At 38.4% G+C, this 23149-nt stretch overlaps 1 protein-coding gene across 1 annotated transcript in view; it reads left to right on the forward strand.

Moving 5' to 3' along the window:
* The window catches only part of LOC143340104 (cadherin-12-like), a 94653-nt gene that overhangs the window by 12316 nt on the left and 59188 nt on the right, over positions 1-23149 (forward strand). The window lies entirely within an intron of this gene.

Consider the following 23149-nt stretch of genomic DNA (forward strand, 5'->3'; position numbering starts at 1 on the left):
ACAGAATAATCCTCTCTAAAACTCATCCAGTACAGTGTGTGAGAGGTGTTTCCATTTTTAAAATGTAATTAACGCATTCCTGCAAATATTTTGCAATCTCAAATTCAACAATCAATATGTTTGACTGTTAAATACAGGTGTTTCTGCTGTCTGACATATCTGCAATTATTTTCTAAGGAGTGGCTGTCACCTTTTCTCAATTTCACTATGCAACAAACACATACAGGCAACAAATACAGCTTTTAACACTTAGGAAATAAAGCTGCACAGACAGACCACCAGACAAAGGAAACAGCTGCTTTGAAAAGCAGACAAAACATTAACTCCTGTAGTCTTTGCTTTTCCACTTGGTGGACGAGACAAATTTTAGTTTCCATTCTGCTTCCATCAGTGTGAGTCATGAAACCTCAGTCCACTGTCCTCAAACCTTCTTCTCCCCAATTTTGTATGCTATACCATTATGCACCATTGACCCAGTGAGATGGAGCCATTGCAGAAAAGACTAATTCTTAATCTAGGATATTGCTTTCTCATTATTCTCTCTCCCTCTGGCCTCTTGCGTGATAACTGTGTGATTAAGGCAGTTATGTCACTTGAGAGCCTGAAAGAGCCCACCTTTTAATATTACCTGGCTGACTGATTATACCAGCACTGCTTGAGGCTAATAATGTTGAACTGTGATGCTTGATTACGAATGCTGATGGGCCCTTTGTAACAAAGTAGCCTTCACAACTCCCAAATATTAATCAATAAACAATGGAAATTAATTTTCCCAAACACCACCAACTGGATCTGACTGCCAATTCATTTTTAATTGTGAGTACTCAGACTAACTCTGCCAATTTACCTTATTTGTTTAATTCCAAAGTAGGCGATGTAGGTAGCAAGAGCAAATGCCTTTTAGAACTGCAAATTACATATTGTGTCATTGGTCTGCACTGAAAACTGGAGTGACAGAAAAAGTACAGAAAAAGCAGTCGTCCACTTCAGTCAAATAAAGAGACTGTCACACCTTCAAGAATGCTTTGATTAAACACTTTGGGAATACTGCTCGTGTCACTTTAATTAAGTGCTGAAAAACACTGGTGCTTCAGAAGCTTTCTGAATGCCGTTGAGGTCAGACCACTCCACTTCAATATTGAAGCTTGGTTGAGGGTCCTTTAGATTGTCTGTGATTTGAGATGGGGGCTTGACAGCTGGAAAAAGGACTCTCAGGAAGGGGAAGGCAGTCAAACTGTGCTCTGAGATGGAAAACTCTCAAAGGGATAGGTTATCAGACAATAAATAAATACAACTGTTGTAGCTTGTTATTTACTTATCTGAAACTGAGAACATATTTTATAAGCATTAGACATATGGGCAGTATACAACAGTGTGCTGAAAAAAACAAAAACAATAGTTCCCTTTTAATTGAATGCGCATCACCCCTGCTCATTCTAATGGTCTCTGTCAGCTTCGTGCATCACATTGTTTTCAGTAATCAGAGCCAGATGACAGCAGGCAGTGGAAGTGGCAAATAAATGAGATCACAACCGTTTCAAAACGATAATCCCATAGAACATCCACCTCAAAGTCACTGACTCTCAAAGTGGCGCCTCTCCTATTTGCACAAAAGGTATCACAGGTTAAAGTGGACCTTTTTTGCTGCCACTTATCTGAAAGTAATATCACCAAGCAACACTGAGTGCATTGCTGCAAACATCAATAGCTTGCAATGCTGATTGCTAAAGGGGAGGAAGATGAGATTCCATGAGGCGTATCGTTTATATCACGTAACTGTGGTCACTGAGGGCTGCCTAAGGCAAAGTCCTAAACACATTCTCTTCTCTCTACTCTTTTGATCTGCATTAATTAATTAGATAATTATTTCGCTAAATTTCCAGTGTGCACAATGTGCATAATGGCCCATTACTTTTGACATTATATGATTGGACCACTGAGTTTATAACATTTGCAACGTCAATGAAATGCTTTGAGGAAACATTTACTGCTTTGTTTTGTCAGTCCTCTTACATTAAAACTGCCCACCGTTCTACTCCTCAGTCTCACAGGCATATACATTCATGCACACTGTTCACAGATGCACATGCTGGTGAACATGACCATTAGGGTAGCGCACGCACGCACGCACGCACACACACACACACACAGAAAACAGAGATACATTAGCATATCCAACGTGATGATCATAGCTATACATCAGTGCGTTCCAACCCTAATGCCTTCTGAGTTTATCTTTGCCCTGATAATGAGGCTCAGCTTAATGTGACTGTGTGCCTAATAACCCATAACACCATGAAAAAAATATTTGTTTTTGTCTCTCTTTCTAGTTTTATTTTGCAGCACGGTTGAGCAGAAAATGGACAACATGTAGGAGAAAATGGAGGAGACGTTAAAAGCAAGGTTGAAATTGAGCAAGTTGAGGAGGAGTTGAGGTTGACTGGAGGCCACAGCACGGTAACCTGTCTGAGGTTACTTCCACCCTTCCCCCCTTGACAGAGACTGGAGACCAGAGAGTTCAACTGCATCATTTTAGGTTCACCGACTTGGCAAAATCTAGCGTTTAATGAAATTAGGTCCAGAGTGCTTCGTCTGGAGGTTTCATTTCAAGGACATAACTGCAATAAAGGAGAAATCAGCTCGGATGATATTTTTGTTCAAGCTTCAACCTCAAATTTTGCATTTAATTTTCCATATTAAAAATAGAAGACGTTCTGTCTGTTGTAGACTTCCCTGCATTCAGATGAGACATAGCTCACATGAGTAAACAGTATAGTAAGAAGATGGACAAATCAATGTAAATCAGATTTGTGCTCTTCAACTCCAAGTACCATTGCCTAAAGAAGAGTATTTTAAAAGCACATTTACACTATATATGTTTTAGCAGTGCTTTTTATCCATTTGTGGCTCAGAAAAAGAAAAAGCTCTGGTTTAAAAATCAATTTTTCTGTCAGCATCAATTCAGCACAAGCGGGTGACTCAGCTCTGTCTTATGTATGTTACTTCAAACAGCTTCATCTGTTTTTCTATTTGTACTATTCTTTGCTCCACCATGCTAAATGTGAGACCGTTAGACAACGCGAAGTGCATGGTTCCACAGTGACAGCTGTCCAGTTGACCCAAACAAACAGATCTGAATCAGTGTCAACAATTATGTGTGGTATGGGTGATTCTGCTAGCAGCCATATTTCCTGTTATTATTGAAACAAATTATTCATTTCCCTTGGTAGAATCTTCCAGCTGGACAAATAAGTGGACAGATTTTCTGATAATGTGGCAGCCAAATAAGACAACAGAAGAGGTAAAAAAAAAAAAAAAAAAAAAAGGTAAAGTAGGGCTGATTAATAGGAGCAGACCACAAAAAAATACAACAAAGCAAAGGGGACTATGGCAGATGCACAATGGACACCACACTTAAAAAGTAAAATTAACTTATCAGGCTCCTGGCAATTTTCAAACATGGAGCCCTATCAAGTCGTAGCTCTGATTTCAGCCCTGCTCAAGTGGCAATGCAAAACTCTGATCACCCTTGCAAGAGGGACTTATTCTTCCAAAGGTAAACTACCCTAAAATAGTTTAGCTACCTTCCAAATATGGAATCCTAAATTAGTAAGCTATATTTCTATGGTTTAGAGAGATGAAAAGGAAACAGTGTGTAAAATCTTTAATCATTGTTGATATGGCTTCCTTATTGTTTAAACACAACGCTAATAGCAATCGCTCAGTCATCTTTGGAAATTAGTGAAATGCTGGACCTCTTATTGAGTATCCAGTGGTGTAGATTACAGAAAAGGCCTAACATGATGAATCCAGTACACCAAAGTGTACATTAAATATAGAATTAGTTTACAGTAGGGCTGCACGACTATGGCAAAAATCATTATCATGATGATTTTCATTAATGCTGAGATCATGATTATTCAACATGATTACTTAAAAACGAATAAATAAAATGTAGTATGTACAGCAGCATAATGGGCTTCCCCGTGTCTTTTTTTCCGGTTCCATCTCTGTGATACGTCTGATTCTTCTCTTAACTCATTCTCTAACTCATGAACGTGCTCGGCAACCAGCAACGCACTGTTGTCAGCTCTGGGCACGTTACACACACAGTCATCACTGTAGAGAGCCATACATGCGCTGCAAGCTGTCATATGCTTAGGCTCTCTTTCTGACTTCTTTGTAAGAGATTTGGGGACTGTCACAGTGTGAAACAACCATCCCTGCCTGCTCTCCCAGCTTAAGCTACCTGTGTATGGATGTGTGTGTACGTGTGCTTGCCGTGCGCCATGTGTTATCTTCCTGTCTAACATCTGAATTAGTTTAACCTTTCTTGTTGACCAAAGGCCCTCTTTCCGTCATCTTGGCTCGAGCCGAACTAAACATGCCACAACCTGGCTGAGAGTGAATTTGGGCTTTTAGGGAGGGGCAACAGCACACCACCGTAAAGGAACGGGTGCGATGGATTTATGACAAGACAAAACAAGGGCATCATTGTGAAACAGAAAGCGGCACAACAATTGAGCAATCACTAGTTTAGACTGTCAATCACATTAGTATTTCTTTAGGGGAGGAAAAAAAGAGTAGACTCTTCAGTTTCACCAGCATAGTAGATTCACACAATTAAGTGTCAATGATATTTCCTGTGAATAACACAGTTTACTGCATGAATTTGACATTGTACAATGCAGATCGCACTGATATGATCTTGTATTCTCGATATCAAACTTCATTTAGACTGTTGTTTATCAATGTACCAAAGTGGAAAACAAGCAGGGTTGGAGCAGTTTACTGACACTCAGGACAACAGGAGAAGAGTGTATTTTGAACCCTACCATTAATGATCAGAGATGTGGTTAATGGAGTATGATGATGCCAACATTTTGCTGTGTGGTGCCCTCATCTCAGTGCGTTAGCCTGTATATTAACCTCCACAAAAGTTGTTTAAGTGCACAATAACATTCGCACACCTAATATCTATTATCGTTATCTGCAAAGACATTCTCATCTAAAGTAGGTAGACAAGTGTGAAATGTAACTAACCTGAAGCAATGTATTCCTTATTTTTGGCTCTTTGGATTGCACTGTTCCTGTCTCCCATTTCCTTTGACTCAGATTCAAAATGAAAGGGAAACTCTGCTCAAAGGGTAAGGGGGGGGGGGGGGGGGGAGTGAAAATTGGTACAAAGGACTTGTTGTCACTTATGGAATAACAAAACCACTGTAAGACACAGATCTTGAGTTGATTTCATTTGATTCCTCGCAGACACAAATTTGTTGTGCTGACATTCTGACACTTTAAGCCACGGGAAATATCGATTTGCAGACTCAAGGGGCATTTGTTTAAGTAGCCACAGTGTAACTTCCACACAATCTATCAAAATTTTGAGAGCAGAAAATGTATCTCTTTCTCAATCACATTATTGGAGCAAGACAAGCAAATATATTTCAAACTGATACTGGCCCATTATTGCTCATCACTGGTTATGCCATCCTGCTCAGATCTGCCAAACTATATCAAAATTGTCTGTTAAACCTACACACTGTGTTCTCATTGTACTGGCCTGTGACGTTTATTTTCATTAAAAGCTCGTAAATGTATGTAATGTATGCTGGAGCTCCTTTCTGCCTTGAAAGTTTTTTTCTTTCTTTCTTTTAATGTACTACTGCCTGCTGTTTCTGCTTTGCTTGTATTAATAAGTGTCACATAGGGCGAGCAACAGGAGCTCTTAAACAACCACGTTATTTGAAAGTTAAACACAATTATCTGAAAACCTGAGTTTGGAGGGAAGACTGAAATGTAATGTAGTGAAATGTTTGTCACGCCAGTTCAATATATCATACAGGTGCATGAATGTATAACTACTAAAACTAGATAAGTTGGGTGAGAAAGTAAGTCTGCAAGACCTACTGGTTGTTTACAGTAGTGTCGCCAGTCATTTTAACTTTAATTTTGCTTTTTATCTCCTCACAGCCATTAACCTGACCTTAACCTTGCTCTCAGGAGCACACTGAACTATTCATCTTAGTCAGTCATGTCCTGGAAGACAGACGGGAAGAGTTTCAGTCAAATATCTGTGTTTATGGACCCTATTTCCCCATGTCTTTGTGTCTAAGTGACTAATGGGGACAATTTGTCAAATTGGTCCAGTATTGAGCTGGGATGCTTCAGCCAACAGACACAAAACGGGCTGCAATGAAATTCTTCCGGGGGGTTAACGTACCATAAATGTATGTCCACTAAAAGTGCTTGTTTTTAACCACTCCCTTCAGAGATACTTTTATGTTAAAGAGCAAGATCCTTTTTTGTTTATCCTGAAACAGCTACTATATCGCACTTGACAAAGCCGCCAGACTGCATTGAGAGCAACGGTTATTCTATCATCATAAAACACACTTCAGTCAAACTCAACTGTAAGAAAACTCACCAAAACCATCTTGGATGTTTCAACAATCACTACCAACTCCGAGTTGGTTGAAATAAACCCCTTAATTCACAGCATCAGGAGCGAGAGAGAGGGCATGTGATAGGGCGAGAGAGCTGTCTTGCAGTTGGTGGTCACAGCTAGCTTGTCTGCTTTGGCTAGCTTAACTTTTAGTTAATCCTTTGTCTCTTCAAAGTGTTTTTCAATGTGTTTAGTCTCAGTAGCTGTCCACAGCACAACGTAATCGTGTTTGAGGTACCAAACTAGCTCTCATTCAAAGAACAAAGCAGAACAAAGCAGAAAATGTTTCCTCAAAAAGAGAACATCCTGATGATAGAGTGACGTTAGACAGCTTGTATACCGATCTGTTCTATGCTCTTCCTTAATGACAGTAATCCAATCTCTGCAAACCTTCGGGCTATTAAATAATTATCCAAATTGGGATCAATAAAGAAGCAGTCTAAAGTCTCATGAGGTCAACAGAAAGTGTAACATCTGATCCATGCAACACCCATCCATAGTTTAGTCATATGTTACACAGGGTAATTAAGAGACAAACTGAATCTATGTACACACTGATTACTGGTTCTGTATAATAAATCTAAATGGTAATGTGCTGCTCCCTGTGCCAGGATTATACTGGACTCCCTGCAGTTACTCTATTTCTTTGTCATTATTTGCTGCAACAGATGTAGTCCAACAATAGCAATACCTGTGGAGTTTGATTACTGTGAATCTGTCAAAATATGGACAGAGTCAAACACAGCCACAGCTTATCACAGTTTACCTGTTGTTGCATGTGTTTTTTTTTCTGTTTTCTGGTTGGCGCATCATTTCCATTACTCTTTGCAGTCGCAATATTCATTATAATGAATATTTATTGGAAAACTCTCTGAAGTTCTGTATTTCATTATTTAACATGTAACTATGTAACCGGCAAACTATTGTTTTGTATGTGCTTCCAGGAGTGTGTTTTTGTACACATATATATTATCAAAGAAAATAGAAAACTGATAACAGAAAAAAAGTCTGAAATGTGTGAGTGGGGAAAAAAAAGTGTTTTCTACCTAGAAAATTAAGCACATTCAGCTGACTTTAATTTTGAGTGGATGGGAAGTTCTGTGGTGGAATAATTGTGATCTCCTTATCTTCCTTTTGATGTTCATCCATTTGATGTAGACTAGTGAGCCCATTTGAGGCATTAAATAATTAAGCAGACCTTTCTCAGAGTTAAAATTTTCTCATTATTTATTCTAAATGCTTATTGGACTACAGCAGATGTGCTCTCAAACAAATTATCATCAGAAATTATTAAAATGTTTGTAATAGCCCATTTCTCTTTCCAAATGAAAGCTCAACATTGGTATGCCAATATAGATTATTGGAATATTGTCAAATGCTGACAAATCCTAAATCAATACATTTGCGGAGATAAAGGTTGAGACAGACAGACATTTATTTAGTCTATTAATTCACTGTTTCTACAGGTTGCTTTGATACTTAACATAATAATGTTCATACTGTAAATAACTAATTCCACCAGGACTTGACAACCAAGGAATATGTTTTAGGTAGCTAAAGACTGATGGTTTCTGTTGCCTTCAGCTGAACACTGAGGGAGTATGACTTCATTCTCTGCTCAGGGTGTCATTACTCCACTAAATCTCTGCATAGTAAAGTAGTTATCTGCTGCTACAGTAATGTTCAAAATCTCAGACGTAGAAAAGTGAATCTCTACATAATCATGCTGTCTATTGAAGGCCAAGAGGGACATTGTATTAGGTTAATGTGCTTTATGTGTTCATGCACATTCAAAAATCAATGATGCCAATTGTACTTATCTGTCATGGACAGAGGCAGATAATGAAATTAGCTGAACGTGATGTTTTTCGGTAATTCATCTTTTAAAAAAAATGTAGCATCAGCATAATGCCAGAAAATCAAGTCTTATAACTCAGAATTTATTGATGATATTGATATCATGATATTGATGTGCATCTGAGACGAGAGTCCATTTGGCATGTTTCTTTTCTGTCTCTGAATAATCTGGAGTTCCTCAGGCTTTGGCTGAAGGCAATTGCCAATTCACCTCCAAGTGTGTTACACTATATCTGCGGTGCAACTGTGTCCTGTCATTCGTAATTGTGTTATCAAGAAAATTCCACTTACACCCTTGTTACCTGCTACTACATAACCCACTTACCCTAAAGTCACACTTGCACTCACACTCTCCAACATCATCTGGCAAGCCTAAAATACTTATGTTTTCATTTTTGTTCAATAAAAAAAATATGCTGTCTAACATCCACTTACTCTGAGTTAGTAGCAGTAGTCTAACATGTATTTTCTTGTAGTATCCTTGTAGTGATCCTTGTTCCATCTACTTCTGAATTATTCCTGAGCTGTTCTGAGTTGCCACTAAATGCCCAAATGTTATTAAACATTAAATACACCTTCAAATTACAAAAACACACACAGACAGCCCAGTTTCTCAGGAGAGATGGTAAAATGTATAATTAGCTTCAATTGAGAGAGCCCTCCTGCACTCATCAGTCTGTATCAGGTACATCTGCAAGTACTGATAGTACCCACTGAGTTGTCATTACTTAGGTCTTTGACGCTTGTCTTTGTTTTAAAAGAAAATGTCAAGATATTTTGAAAGCTGTCCTATTCAAACCGTCTTGAGGAGATGAAAAAGATTTTAATTTCACAGCATTACAAAATGTACCAGCAAGACTCAACTCCCACAAAGGATTTTATTCTGTCGCATACTGTCTAACTTCGAATGTTATTCTTTCGTAGGACAGTTTTAACTTAGTGACAACTCAAAAAACTGTTTCATTAGCGTCTTAAGAAAGTAAACAGGCGTGAGCGTGTAATATTCAGCAAGAAAAGAAAAAAAAAGTAGGTTCAGACTGGCAGGTAACACACGCAAAATAAAATTGATCATTCTTCATAAACAATGCACTGTGGAGGTGGCTGGAATTCATTTTGAAAAATCCCACCTGAAAGCCTGCTTGTTAACAAGAAAGACTGTAAAAAGGCTAAAATCCACTGTCTCATATAAACATCCAACATCTTAAATCAGCATTGGGTAAAACGTTTTGAATTATTATGGATTTCTTTACACAAAGTGTAAACCTTGTATTTGTCTGATAATTTTTTGTTGCAGGTTGAGCCTTCATTGAAGAGTCTAGCTTTCTTTTTTGTCAGGCTGAACTCTGAATACACAGCAGCACTTGCTGTACATCGAGGCACAGTTCTTGACACAGTATTTGTACAAACAGAAAAGGTGTCTTGGAAGCTCACCTGGTAGAGCATGCCTCCCATGTATTGAGGTTGAGTCCTCAGCAGCGGTCCAGTTCAATTTCAACCCATGGCCCGTTACTGTGTGTCTCTCCCCCTCTCCTGTCTATCTCTAACAGCTGTTGTATCAAAAATAACGGCTGAAAAAATGATGCCCATATCACCCACCACTTTTTCCACGTTGCAGGCTAACCTTATGATGTAGGCTCATGAGGCACATGAGTTTCACTCCAGATAAATGCTGCCTAGCTTTAAGAGACAGTGAAGAAATGAATGATGGTGGATCTAGATATTCCCCAGCCTTCACTCCTCTAATGAATAGGAGATGATAAAAAAGGCCACAGCAGGCGTCCCTGACCACAATGATGGACTACAATTGAGTGGCAATGCCAAAGTAGCAACGTGCAAAGGAAGATTATTGGTATCAGACCACCAACATGTGGGTTTAAAGTTACACGAGGACAGGCACGTTCAACTCCTGCGCTATAGATGTATTTACAGTGCCGAGGAAGAGCGGAGATAGGAGAAAGCAACTCACTAGGTGTCACTCAGTACTATATCCATGCAGGGAAAATTGATGGCAGGGGCAAGAAGGAAGGCGAGGAATGATGAAGCCTTTCACTGCCACCAATCCATATCAGTGCATCCAGGATAGCTGTGGCATCACAGTGTGTGTAGACAGTGTGTAAAAGGTGCATTTCCCCTTCCCCTGTGCAATGAAAGTAACTAGGCTGACACCTTGAGTGAGAAAAACTAAGCAAAGCTTCATTTAAATCCAGATGGTAAACGCAGCATATCCCCCAAGGATTACATTTTAACAGTTTTATTTAAAAGGACTAGATGCTGAAAACATAATTTGTTTAGATTCAAAATTAACATTTGGATCATGGAAGAGTATGAATCCATAACTCAGCTACTGATTGCTTCTAGTAATAAGATGATTTATTTTAGTGTAATATACCTCTGTTTAGTCATCCCTGTGGACTGATCCAAAGAGTCTCTCCATGGCACAGCTGACTCTGCCTGGCACCACAGACGCAGACAAACACTGTCAGAATTTAACTGCAAGGCTTTATGTTGTTCAATTAGTGACATTCTTTCTTTTAGAATATGTCAACATGATAAGCAGTCTTCATTCAAGATTAGGTAGAAGAGGGAGAACAGAAGGGGAAGAACACATCTCAATTCTACTGCACATGCTGTGCCAGAAGCATCATCCTGGTGGAAAAAGGGACAGTTAAAATTTGCATTTAGATTACTGTGGTAATAGAAAAACCATGGTGATGAATCTTGTTCTGAAAAAGAGACTAATGTGGTTGTATTTTGAATAAAACTGTAAAGTTAAACACTCCGGGTGTATGAAAAGATGTGTAATGGAATCGTCATAATCAATCCATCAATCCAACAATAACAGCTAATCCACGGTTATTAACACATGGAAAACATAAACAAAAACAAACGAGTTCGGCAATGTTACTGTACACACAGTGCGGAGGTATGTTATGTCCTCACCTAAACAGGTCGTCACTGCCATTGTTAGATAACCTCGTCGTCTGAAGTGTGCTCTGCTTTCCGTAAAGTCTAAGTTTCATCGTGTATGATTCTTTAAACAGAGCAATAACAATGTCTGAATATAACAGTAAATATGAATAATTTTTTCTGCTATTTTCACTCTACAAATTATCTCCACACAAGAAAAAAAAAAACACTGTATTTGGACCATATTACTTTACTGTATTTCAGTCAGACATTAGCCACACATCACGTCGGATGCTGATTTTCATGAGCGACCCATTGTCAATTGTGCATACCAAAAGTGTTTCATTTGTTTTCAGTTCTCCCCTGTCCTCCAATCACAAAATTGACGGCTCCACAGCATTAGAGCCAGTTAATTAAGCATCACCAAGCCTCTACACATACAGACTTTTAAGAGCTGTTTCAAATAATCAAATAATAAGGCCTTCATTGGGTGAGAATTCCCCAGTTGACTGCAGTCATTACTGTGGTGGGGAAATGTAAACAAAAGGAAGGAAACACAGCTGAACCTAAGTTGGAGAAAATGTATTCAACATTAACTTATTCTGCACTTACTTTCCAAGCTGAGCAAGATCTTCATATCACAGCCCAGCATGGCAACAAGCTGGCTGTGTGTGCCCACTACCCACATTATCAAGTGGTGGTGACGCAAATACAAGTGGGAGGAGTTTTTCATTTCTGTTCAGTGTGACACAGGTCAGTGCCGCGATAGAAGTCTTATAAATGACAAACTCTGAAAAGTCTAATGCCATTAGCATTCATTTGACTGCAGAGGTGAAGATGTTAGCCCTATTTCAGAGAATAACAATGTTCAGGAGCTTATCATTCATATAATTGTGTGTACTCAAAATGGACAATTCTATTCAACACATACTTGCAAGATCTCTTTTTCGCTGCACCTACCTCAGGAGAGAGTTTTATCACTTGGTTGGAAATGTGAGTTGTCTGTCCATGGCATCAACGTGAGGCTGTGGTTGATGAGAAGACTGTTTATTGTATTTGGGTAAAAACCATTTGATCTCAATGTTGAATATAAGATGGAATATTAAAGCAGCCATGCATAATAGCTTGCATAATAACACCAAATGAAAAACAAAATAAACAGTGGGAGGTGGGGTGGGAAGAGGTGGAACTGCTCAAAATACCAGCTCCACAATTGTTGATTAGAATAGAAACTGACACCTTCAAAAAGGCCACAAAAGCAAACATGGCAGGTTCCTTTTCTGCTACCATTTAGCAGGAATTCAGGAATTGTTTAGGCCACTGCCCATTCTCTCTCTGTCTCTCTCTCTGTCTCTTTTCTCATATCTAATTTATTGCCATCTGCTCAGCCTGAGTGTAAATCTGAACGCAGACTGACTTGCTCGCCCAAGCTTTATCTGTTAACATTTAGCAATGTCTAATTAAGCGAAAATGGGAAATGTGTTGGCTGAAAAATGCTGCGGCCGGATAATGACAGTCATAATAGTTTGGGATGTATGTCTGTCACAGTAAGTAAATGCACTTATTAGATCAGGGTAATTAGAATAAGACAACAGCTATAATAGGCAAAAGCTGTTCAGCTGTGAAAGGGGCCAACTTACAGTACATCAATTGTTTTCAGCTGTGCAAATGACTGATAAAGGTCACAACTGGCAAAATACCTAAAAATTCTCCATTCACCATGCCCAGTGAAGGGTTGAAAAAAACTTACAAAAACTGAAAATGTTATTTCGGATAATCTGATAAAGAAAACATTAACTGTGCCAGATCCGCTCCAACATTGAATCACTACTCAGTTGGCTCAATTAAAGGCTTCAAGGTGACACTACATTCACCATCAGAAAGAACTAAACAACAACTGATTGCTTGTGTATGTGTATTACTTATAATCTCAACAGAAATTATTAAACAAGGCCAATTTCAGGTCTGTTTATTGGATGCTATCTGACTGAATGTTTTGCCTCTGACACATCTAAGCAAGTTTGTCTTGCAAAGTTTGCCATATTGTCTGCCAACTAACAGCATTATCTGGTCAGCTCTCATTGTTCTGTTGCCAGGAAGCATACTGGTGGCTTTGCATATTAAAATCTATTAACTATAAGTTGTGTATACTTTACATTACCACTTCCCAAACCCTACCACAAGTTTGTTGGTGGATTTCCTTCATTCATTTCACTAAAGTAGGAAGCTTAAGTGGAACAGATGCAAAATTCTCTTAAAATAATCAGTCCACGATCCATAACCCAGTGGTTTGGCCTTGTGAAAACTGTTGCGAACTAGGGCCAGCTAGTGTTTTCAAAGATCTTCAAGAAAGAGCTCTTCCTTGTTATTTGATATCCTTAATGTGCTGCCAAATCGATGTTTGACGATGGACGGTTGATGTTGTCTTCAGGAGTCCACTGACCTTAAATAATGACTAAAGTGAAACTTTCATAATGGAATAAATAATTCAAGCAGGAAATAGCTAAATGACACTTAACAGATCAAAGGTATTCCCTTAATGATGCTCTTGCTCCTAAATTTACCCATTTGTTAAGTTTAACCCAACTTGATATACTATATTTAATGGGCCCATCCTATACCTCACAAAGTGTGGGGACAACTGATGCATAAAATTCAGCAATTTAAGGGACCAGATTTACAGCGGAACAGGGATGATGAAGGCATTTTAAAGTGGCTGTTTTCAAACTGCAGTAACTTTTGAACTTTGGGACCATTAAATGACCTTCATGATGGTAGCAGGAGATTTGTGGTTCAACTGACCGTGTTGTTAAGCCTTCGATAAGAATCATGTTGCACTGTGGGACATCAACATATGCCTGCAATACTTGTAGCAGAAAGGTAAAATCACTACATTTTGAGTGTATCACATGCAGTCACCAACAACTATAATCTATTGACTGTCAAATATTGACAATATTGTTCAAATTTTCCTGGAAAGAGAAAGTAAGGTACATTTAGACAGCCTTTAAGTCTATACTTTTGGTGGCACTAAGAAATATTTTCTTCAATGTTCTTTTCCCCACTCTAGACATGTTACTGAACTGTGAAATAGCCTTTTTGTCCTGAAGTAGCCCGGAAGTCTCATACAGTGTGTTAAATTTTGCAGAGGTGATTTTATGCCAGCACATTAGAGAATTGTTTATAACTAAATGTCTCACATTGCTGTTTTGTTTTTGTTTTTTTTGCAACATTATGAAAATATATTATGAAAAATGAATCACTGTCTTTAACAAATTGATGACACGCCTTACTAGTAATCGAACAATTATGGCAAAACCTAAGTGAAAGTTAAAGTGTTGTTTTGGCCACTATTCTCTAGTTATTCTTTGTAGAGATCAGTGGCCCACTGCACCAGCTATACATAAGTTTTCTCCATGCTAACCAACACACTGAAACTAGCAGGTTTGATAATAAGCTGTGTCCATGATTGGGTGCATCATGGACATGTAAGGTTCATCGGAACTACTCTTTCACAGAAAATGACATTTTCATTTCCTGTGGCCCATCAGTAAAAAAGTCTTAACATAGTGTTTATTACAATGTTGTCTGTCATGCCCAAGCATCTTCGAACACTTTGCTACACAATAGCAAAGAGGCTAACGGCTAAAAATAGCTAACATTAATCGCCAAACAACAACAACATATGAAACTAGGACAAAGTATTATGATTATGTAACTAGACAACCATAATCTACAGCTCATGCAAAATAGGAACAGTTACATGGAGTGGTGAAACCATCAACTACTACATAAGGTAATATAGCGGTACCCTGTTATGGGCTGGTGACATTGTAACATTACAACAAACAGATATAGCCTACCTTGGCAAACTGTTATAAATGGTTGTTAATTAAAAAGTTATCTTACCCTATAAATTTACTTGCCAACACTATAATATTACTGTCTAATTTCACATTTGTGTTTGTGAAACCATGTGCAATGCCAATCACAATTTTACAGGGGAATTTACACCTTTTAAGGCCTGAGTATAAAATTTAAGCTGATACTTATGGCCACCTTTGAACTACTTCAGCTGGTGCAACCCTTACATGTCAGTCATATTTTAAATCTGTCCTAATTTAGAGATTATTTCCAAACTAGGATACTTCTGAATTTACACACAGCTGGTACAACCCACTGCTGGTGCTTTAATTACACAGGCTTTTCTGCAACTCTACAGTTAATTTTCCTTTTCTACCTAGAAAAGAGCAGACACTCAAACATTTGCTCAATGCTATCTGTTTGTTATAATCTGACTTGCCTTCTATAACCTCCTCTGTCAATAGTTGGCATTGCCTTGAGCAGAATTCAAAGACACACTCTGTAACAGAACAATGGGGTTCAAAATTCTGCCTTAGAGTCTGTGTTTTCATCGCTCAAACTGAAGCAAAGGGGGCTATCTGAGTGTGCACTGCACACCCAGGTAAAGCAAGATTCCCCCCTACAGTCAATTTGGCTTGTGGGCTTGTAGTCAAGCTGAGTGCTGACAGGTCTCCACATTCACACCTTTTATTTTAATGTACATTCATTCAGTTCAGATCACAGAACAGCAGCAGCTCTGACTCAAACAACAGGAACCAGACATCAGTTTTGAGCTGTTCCACCTTTAGCAGTACTTTATGTTTATTTTTTGTAAACATACATACACATACACACACACACACACACACACACACGCGCGTGCGTGCGTGTGACATATTATTTATTGCATCTAAAAATTGTGAAGTAATAATTTAGATCTTGGGCATTTCCTTTTTAATCATAACCTTTCATTGGAGCCATATCTGTTGCATCACAGACTTTGTTGGCAGGGGATCCAGACATGTTCACGCTGGGGAGAGCTGAGTCAGTGTGGTGCTTCTTTATTGCCTCAGGCCAGTTTTGTCTCTACAGCTAAGCCTTCCATATCTTCAGGGGGGAAAAGTTCAGTTTCTAACAGAGAGGCAACCTTCGTTCAGTAGGACATGCAGCTAATTTATTTTTCATCATCAGTGGATTATATTCAAGGTGGTATACCATCTCAGGGAGTTCATGTACTCAATGATGTGAAGGGTTCCTAAAGAGACAAAATTTAACTGGTGAAACCAATTGTCTACAACCTAGTATTATGGAAAACAATCTGAGAAGTGACAATTCAGGGTTACACCAACATCGCAAAAAGGGGCTTTCCAACTGCATGGAGTATATTTTACAAAAAGAACCAACATGTTGACATCCCAAATCTCTAAGAAGATGAATAGCCAACAGATTTGCGATTGAACCGGTCACAAGTTATATTTGTCTTTGTTTTCAGTCATCCGTCAGACAAAAGTACTGTGAACTGATGCACTTAATTTTAATCAATGCAGCTGTAGACACCACCCAGTATCACGCCAAAGCATGGAACAGACCCACCGAGTCCATGTTGCCAGTGTGACATTTTGGCTCAGCCAGTCTGGGCTTGTTCACACTGGTCACATAAGGTGTGTTTCATTCCCACTTAACATGCATAGCTGCAATCTTAAGTCTTCCGACTTACACATATAAGTACAATAATTATATATTGGGTTTTGAGGAACTGACAGTCCCTTACTGAAAGAAGAGTCCTGACAGAACTGTTTTCAAGCAGTCAAAAGTCAAAGGGTCAAACATTTGCTGTAGCCCTAGATGCCTGAGAACTGTCTGCCTGGATGACAGCAGTTGCCTGTGCACCATTGGTGCTCCATAGCTGCCTTGGGGCAACAGGGGTGCTTCATTTCATCTCTGTAGCTGCCTGTCTTTCACTGCTCCAGAGTAAGATCAGGCATGTCTCCCGACTCTGAATATTTGTATCTGTCAAAGCTTCAGATGTCAAAGACATGATAAAAGATAGCTGAACACAGGATGATTGGGATATAGGAAACTCGAGGAAAAAGATTGGTTCAATTCTCTACCAATTTTATAACAAATATACTGTGTGTATGACCATGTAAACAATGATTAGGTCTGAGTAAATTAGTAGTGTAAATGTATTTTTGGAAATAAAATTTATAACTGTTATAACTATTCAGCTATTTGAAGTTTGAATATTGCTTAGAACAATAAGAGGGGACTGGATTTTTATTAAAGTAGTTTAAACACATGAGTATATTCTTTTAACATAGCCCTGTTGATGCAAAATAAGCACACAATTGGTTTAGGTAAGGTTGACACTATTGTCTCCGGCTGGAAGATGTCAAAGTGAAAATATTGGAGTGATGGAGTGACAGACATTTCATACAAAAAAAGACAAGCTGACATCTGTTGTACTGTGACAAATCCAACTTTGTCTTGTTTGCTTTGACTGCCAGACCCTGCTTTCTGACAGTCACTTGTCAGAGTTTCCATTATAAACATGTACATTCCCGAAAATAGGGATGTCCTGGTCAAGTTTTTTTTTTTTTTTTTTTTTTTTGTCCCATCCGGAGTCCTGCAAATACTGAAGGTTCTGATTCTAAACTATTGAGTTGACAACTGAAATTATTGCCCTGACATGACTAAAAAAGTTTAACTGTAAGAATGAGAGTGGAGAGTGGCAGTTCCTCTCTCACAAAAGATCTTTGGCTGGTTGATTTTGGTCTGCCACCAGGTTACTTTATCAATTATTTTGATCAGCTTTATTTTAGCCGATACTGAGCCTTTAAAATAGAGCCAGATCTGCCCAAATACTAACCATTGGGATAAGTTCAGGCCACTCTAGCTGAGACATTATTTTCATATACTACATTTTTTGATTATATACTAATTAGTGGTAAAATAAGATACCATTTGTAACTGAACTACGTAAAGTAACTTCTGACAAAAAAATAATTGGTTTCTTGAGGGCAACATCTCTGTTGTCCAGCATTCTCCATATTAAATCACTGGCAGCATGTAAAACTGTGTTTCCAAAGCAGCTTCCCCAACACGACTAAAACCATCCGCAAAGTCTCTTTCCAGTCTTGGTTCTGCTGACAAAGCACTTTAGTAAAGTAAGCCTCAAGGCACATTTATCACAGAAATAGCCTTGGCAATGGGAGTAGTTGCCATTTGTCACTATTAAAAGAAAGTGTTTTGGCTTACTGTCTTAGTGTTCTAATGAACCCAATGAAAGACAGAGGTGTTTCTCAACAGGACAAATCAATGTTTCAAAAACCTTAGTACTAGCATTCAGTAGTCTTATTCTTTCCTTCAAACCACCAAGGTTATTAATGGATGAATCAGTTTTCCAGCAAGCAGCTAATAAAGTGTTCTGCTGATGGTCCAAATCCCTGTAATGTGTAAACTAAAATGAGGGGGTGGACAACATAAGTGAAACACAGATCAATATAAAACAAAAACAAATCACCTGTAGTCTTCCTAGAGTTCTGTCGTAAAAAGAGAAGACTTCTCAGTAATGCAGTCTGATGATAACCCAAATATTTACAAAACTGCTTCTTTTTAATCATACTGGCAGGAGTTAAAATGGGTGGGAACATTATTAGAATATTGTAGATGGAACAGCATCACTGACATACTGAGGGGCAACTTGGGCTAAGTAAAAATTCATCACATTCCTGGTATGAGTGCCCACAGCATTTCATATCCACCACCAAGTTTAACAACTACCCAGACAAAATGTGAGTGGAAGGCCTCCTTTGGCTATCCCCAAACATAATGTGTGTAGGATGTAAGAAAAAGTGGGGAAGACGACTCATCAGATCATGTTAATGTTTCCATTGTTCAGGGAACCAAGTTTTGTGCTCCTTACAGTTTTGTGCACAAGCCTTGCATGCAAGCAGCCCTCCAATGAATATAAGACTTTTTTTTTTTAATGTGAAAATTTAAAAAGCACAGTATCTTTCAGTTTCCAACACAGCAACATATCCACTGTGCTGCCTTGCATCTAACAGTAAGAGTCATTGTTTCACAGCTAGACAAGAATAAAGTCCTTGTTTTTTGCCAAGCAAACAGAATGGCTGAAGCCAAACTGTGTCGTAAATGAGTAAATGTATGTGAGTAACTAACAAAGCCATTTTATTCACTACTCATTACTTTGGTTGTGCTATAACCTACGCATGAGATGTTCTTTGATAATTTAGCTTGACTGGCCAGCTGTGTTGTTACTCCCATTTTCATTACATTGCTTCCACCTACACTTCTCTCCTCCCACTCTTCCCCTGAAGGATTTCAGTGATATTACAGTCTTCTTTGGCCTTAGCCGCACAAAAACAATGTTTTCACAGTGATTTCCCTAACTGACTAACACTATTCTCCTTCATCTCCTCAGCCTGAGTGCACATATTTTCTCATCAGTCAGGACTGTAGTTCAGTTGAGGTCACTGTTTTGATCGCTGTGGTGACAGTGCTGAATCTCAACAAATCTGTGAGAGGAAGATTCACACCATTAAACATAATAAGATGTTTAATATAATATGATCTGTGCTAACACGTTACTGGCCATTTCATGTATTGTACTGTATGTGCAAAGACAAAATACAGAGTTTGTCATTTTTCTTTCCTTTAATTGCAGATAATAGTTGATTGCTTTGCCCATCTAATGTCATTGGAGGTGTGAATGTTGACAGCCATACTCTGACAACTGAACACACACATTCTGAATTTACCATATAAAAAAACGCCTCTCAATGTTGTTATTTCTTCTGGAATCACTTAACAAGAAACCCCAAAATGTGCTGTTAAAACATAGATGTACAATGAACAATACTGATAATTTAATGTGTTTGTTATGTGTTTCATGTTAGGTGATTAAGGTGTGTAATTGCCAAATAATGCCTTGATAATGGCGTGACTATGATGTCTGAACAAGAGTTTAAAAGTCACTGCAGTGCATTCATCAATACTGATTCAATGCTTTTGTTAGCTTTATTACATGTTTGTTTAATGCTTTAAGACACGAATTACCTTTCCATTTTTCCCCAATCATTGTATCACTGGTTACTACTCTCAGTTTCTGTTCCTGTTGTTAATGTTATTACACTGTTGGCTGTAGCAGGAATGGATGACCACTGTTGTAGAACAAAAAGGTGGATCTAGAACAGATATTTTAGGAATATTATAATATAGGAAACTTTAATGGCTGGAATGCATTTTGATAGAAATTCCACATTCATTTTTCAAATAATACTGTTGTTAATTACATTTGAAAGGTATAAATTGCATTACTGCAGATAAGATCTAAGGTCATTTCACAAAAGGCAGCTCTTTAGTGGCAACATGTGCTCATCATGATACTCTTCCCACAACAATCCACGTCCAGGACACCACAGTACATCCTATCTTACAAGTCCATCATCTCATATCCATACACTCAACTTCAACCTGCAAAAAATTTCTTAAATTAAAATGTTTAAGTCAGTGACAGGGTTCATGGAAACTGATCCTATAAGATATTGAATTACCAGTAATCTTATCTACATATAACCCTGGTTGCATGACTGCAGCCCATTTGTGCAGTTAATTGTACATGCTTTGGTTGCATGATGATTAGATGACTTCTGCATCCTTGCATAGTGTGAAATACAGACCAATTAACAGACACCAAAGAGTGATGCCTCAATACATGTAGACCATGCCCCCAATTTACAGATGAAGCACTTTAATTCAACATTCAGGAAATTTTTCGACATGCTTCTACTTCAAAAGTGATTCAAATCCAATTTTTAACATTTCAAAAGATTTCTTGAAAACTCCTTGATGACTAATTAATCCCCATCTGAATCATGAGTAGGCAGGTACATAACCTAATCAAAACAACTGTGCCTTCTCCATGTCTCTGAATGACACGTCCGTCCACAATGGAAAACACTGCAGTTGTTAAAAAGGAAAGGAAAGAAAATATCTCTGCCCACATATCTATCAGGAAATGAAGTATATGCAAAACAAGAACTTGATTCAGATGACTAATTTCTCCCCTCTATTCCAGAAGTCAATGCCTACATATTTGTTTGTCATGTTTATGGCAGCCTTGACGACTAATAACTTTCTGTGGGAGTCTCTTGTGGGTGGTAATCTGCACCAGCAGATCGGCTAGCCATATGTTCTTTGATTATTGAAGGTGATGTGTGAGAATGCTGTCAGCCCACTGCGTCGTGTTATCTGAAGTAGACACACGGGTCAAGGCTCACAACCGAAGCCTGACACATGCTAATGAACTTATCTCATAAAATATGCATCAAGCCCTCCCAGGGCCGTACAGTGGCAGAGGCGTGATTTTGCAGGAATTATGGGAACAGTCATTTTCCATTATGTCAATGCTAAATGAGGAGTGACCTGCGGGAGAGACATGTCTGACCCGTGTCAAGATAGTTCCTGCCAATTTTGCACGAAGAACTTTGCAGATCAGTTTTGACTTTTAAGATACTGTGGTGACAGAAAGAATAAATGGATCTGGGTGCACAGCATAACCTTGTTGAAGCAATCTCCCTCTGAAGCCGATGTTCCAAGTCTGTATAATTAATCAAAGACAATGATGTCAATGAGGGCTCCGGTTATGAAATTAGAGGCACGCTGTCTTCCATTACTGTACAGCTTATAAATGCATTAGGAGGAAGAGAGGAACAATAAGCCAGGTGTGAAAACCATTAGCTCCATTCTTCATTCCAACCATTTGTGGTTCCCGTGTCTTGTTTTCAGCGCAATTAAGTGTCTCGTAACAAGGCCAGAGCTGAACGCTTGAGTGTTGATATGGTAGTCAGGATTGCAAACAAGGTGTGAACAGCAACAGCAATAGTTCTTTGCTCAATAATGAATGAGGCTTAACAAATTAGGTTCGTTCTGTAATGTTTCTTTTTCTTCTTTGCATTAGGCTGTGTAATGAAAGATTGTGAAATTACAAAATCAAGTTTTAGTGCTCCTAATTATAAAAAATGTGCTATGTGTCACAACAAACCTGACATCAACAAATACAGGTGAATTACTTCATACCTTTTGTGGTATTAAAAGCATATTTTACTGATTGTTTATCTACACTCAGAGCTTTCACGGGTCACAAGGTGGAGAGTCACCTAATTACACGAGATGGATTTTTGTAATCCTGTTTCATTTTATCATTGCTAGTTTTTGTTGTTTCTATGAAAGCACTTCCACATACACAAAGTATACAAATTATTGAGTACCTGAATGTCTTTTCATTTGTATTCAATATTGAGGGATAAATTGTATTAGGTCACTACACTAACATGCTCCATAAATGGTCTCAAGGGATCAAATCTTGTACTGTACTTCTATTGTTATAAAAAAGGAACGCTATTGGATAAACAAGTGATTGAGAAGTGAAATATGTGCTGAAAAATATGCTTTCAGAATAAATTCTTTTTTTTATTGACAACACAAAAAAAATCAGATTCAATAGAGTGGCATGACAATGCTGTTACATACTACATCCTGCCCATTCTTAAAGCTCATTGGTACTTCCACTGATCTATGAAGACATAAAAAAAACATACTGGTCGAAGGACTAAATTAAATATTCAAATGCATGTCTGTGAGCAGGATTATATATTAGTAATCTTCTGTATGAGTTGCTTTTTTCATAGAATGCATGGCAAATGACATGGAGCGGCAAGCAGAACGATCTCCTGTGGCCATTGGCTGTCAAATCTGTTGTGCTCCTCACAGGAGTGATGTCTGAGAGAGAGCAAAGTATCTTAAAGAAATCATTGTGAGCATGCTGCTTCGCACTGACATCTCATACAGTACACGTGTCACTTTGATACATGAACTGCCAATGCATCATGCTATAGCTCCAGACGGTTGCCTGCAACTTTTGTAGCAAGTGCACAATTTTTCATCAGTTTTCCGATTGGTTTGATTAAAATTACTAAGACAAGGTTTGTGAAGCAAAACATAAAAGCTCATCAGCACCCTCTCATTAAAGTGTCATTAAATAATACATGACTTTGAATTTCCATGGGCGATCAA

This window comes from Chaetodon auriga, chromosome 21 (assembly GCF_051107435.1).
Source record: "Chaetodon auriga isolate fChaAug3 chromosome 21, fChaAug3.hap1, whole genome shotgun sequence".
NCBI lineage: Eukaryota > Metazoa > Chordata > Actinopteri > Chaetodontiformes > Chaetodontidae > Chaetodon > Chaetodon auriga.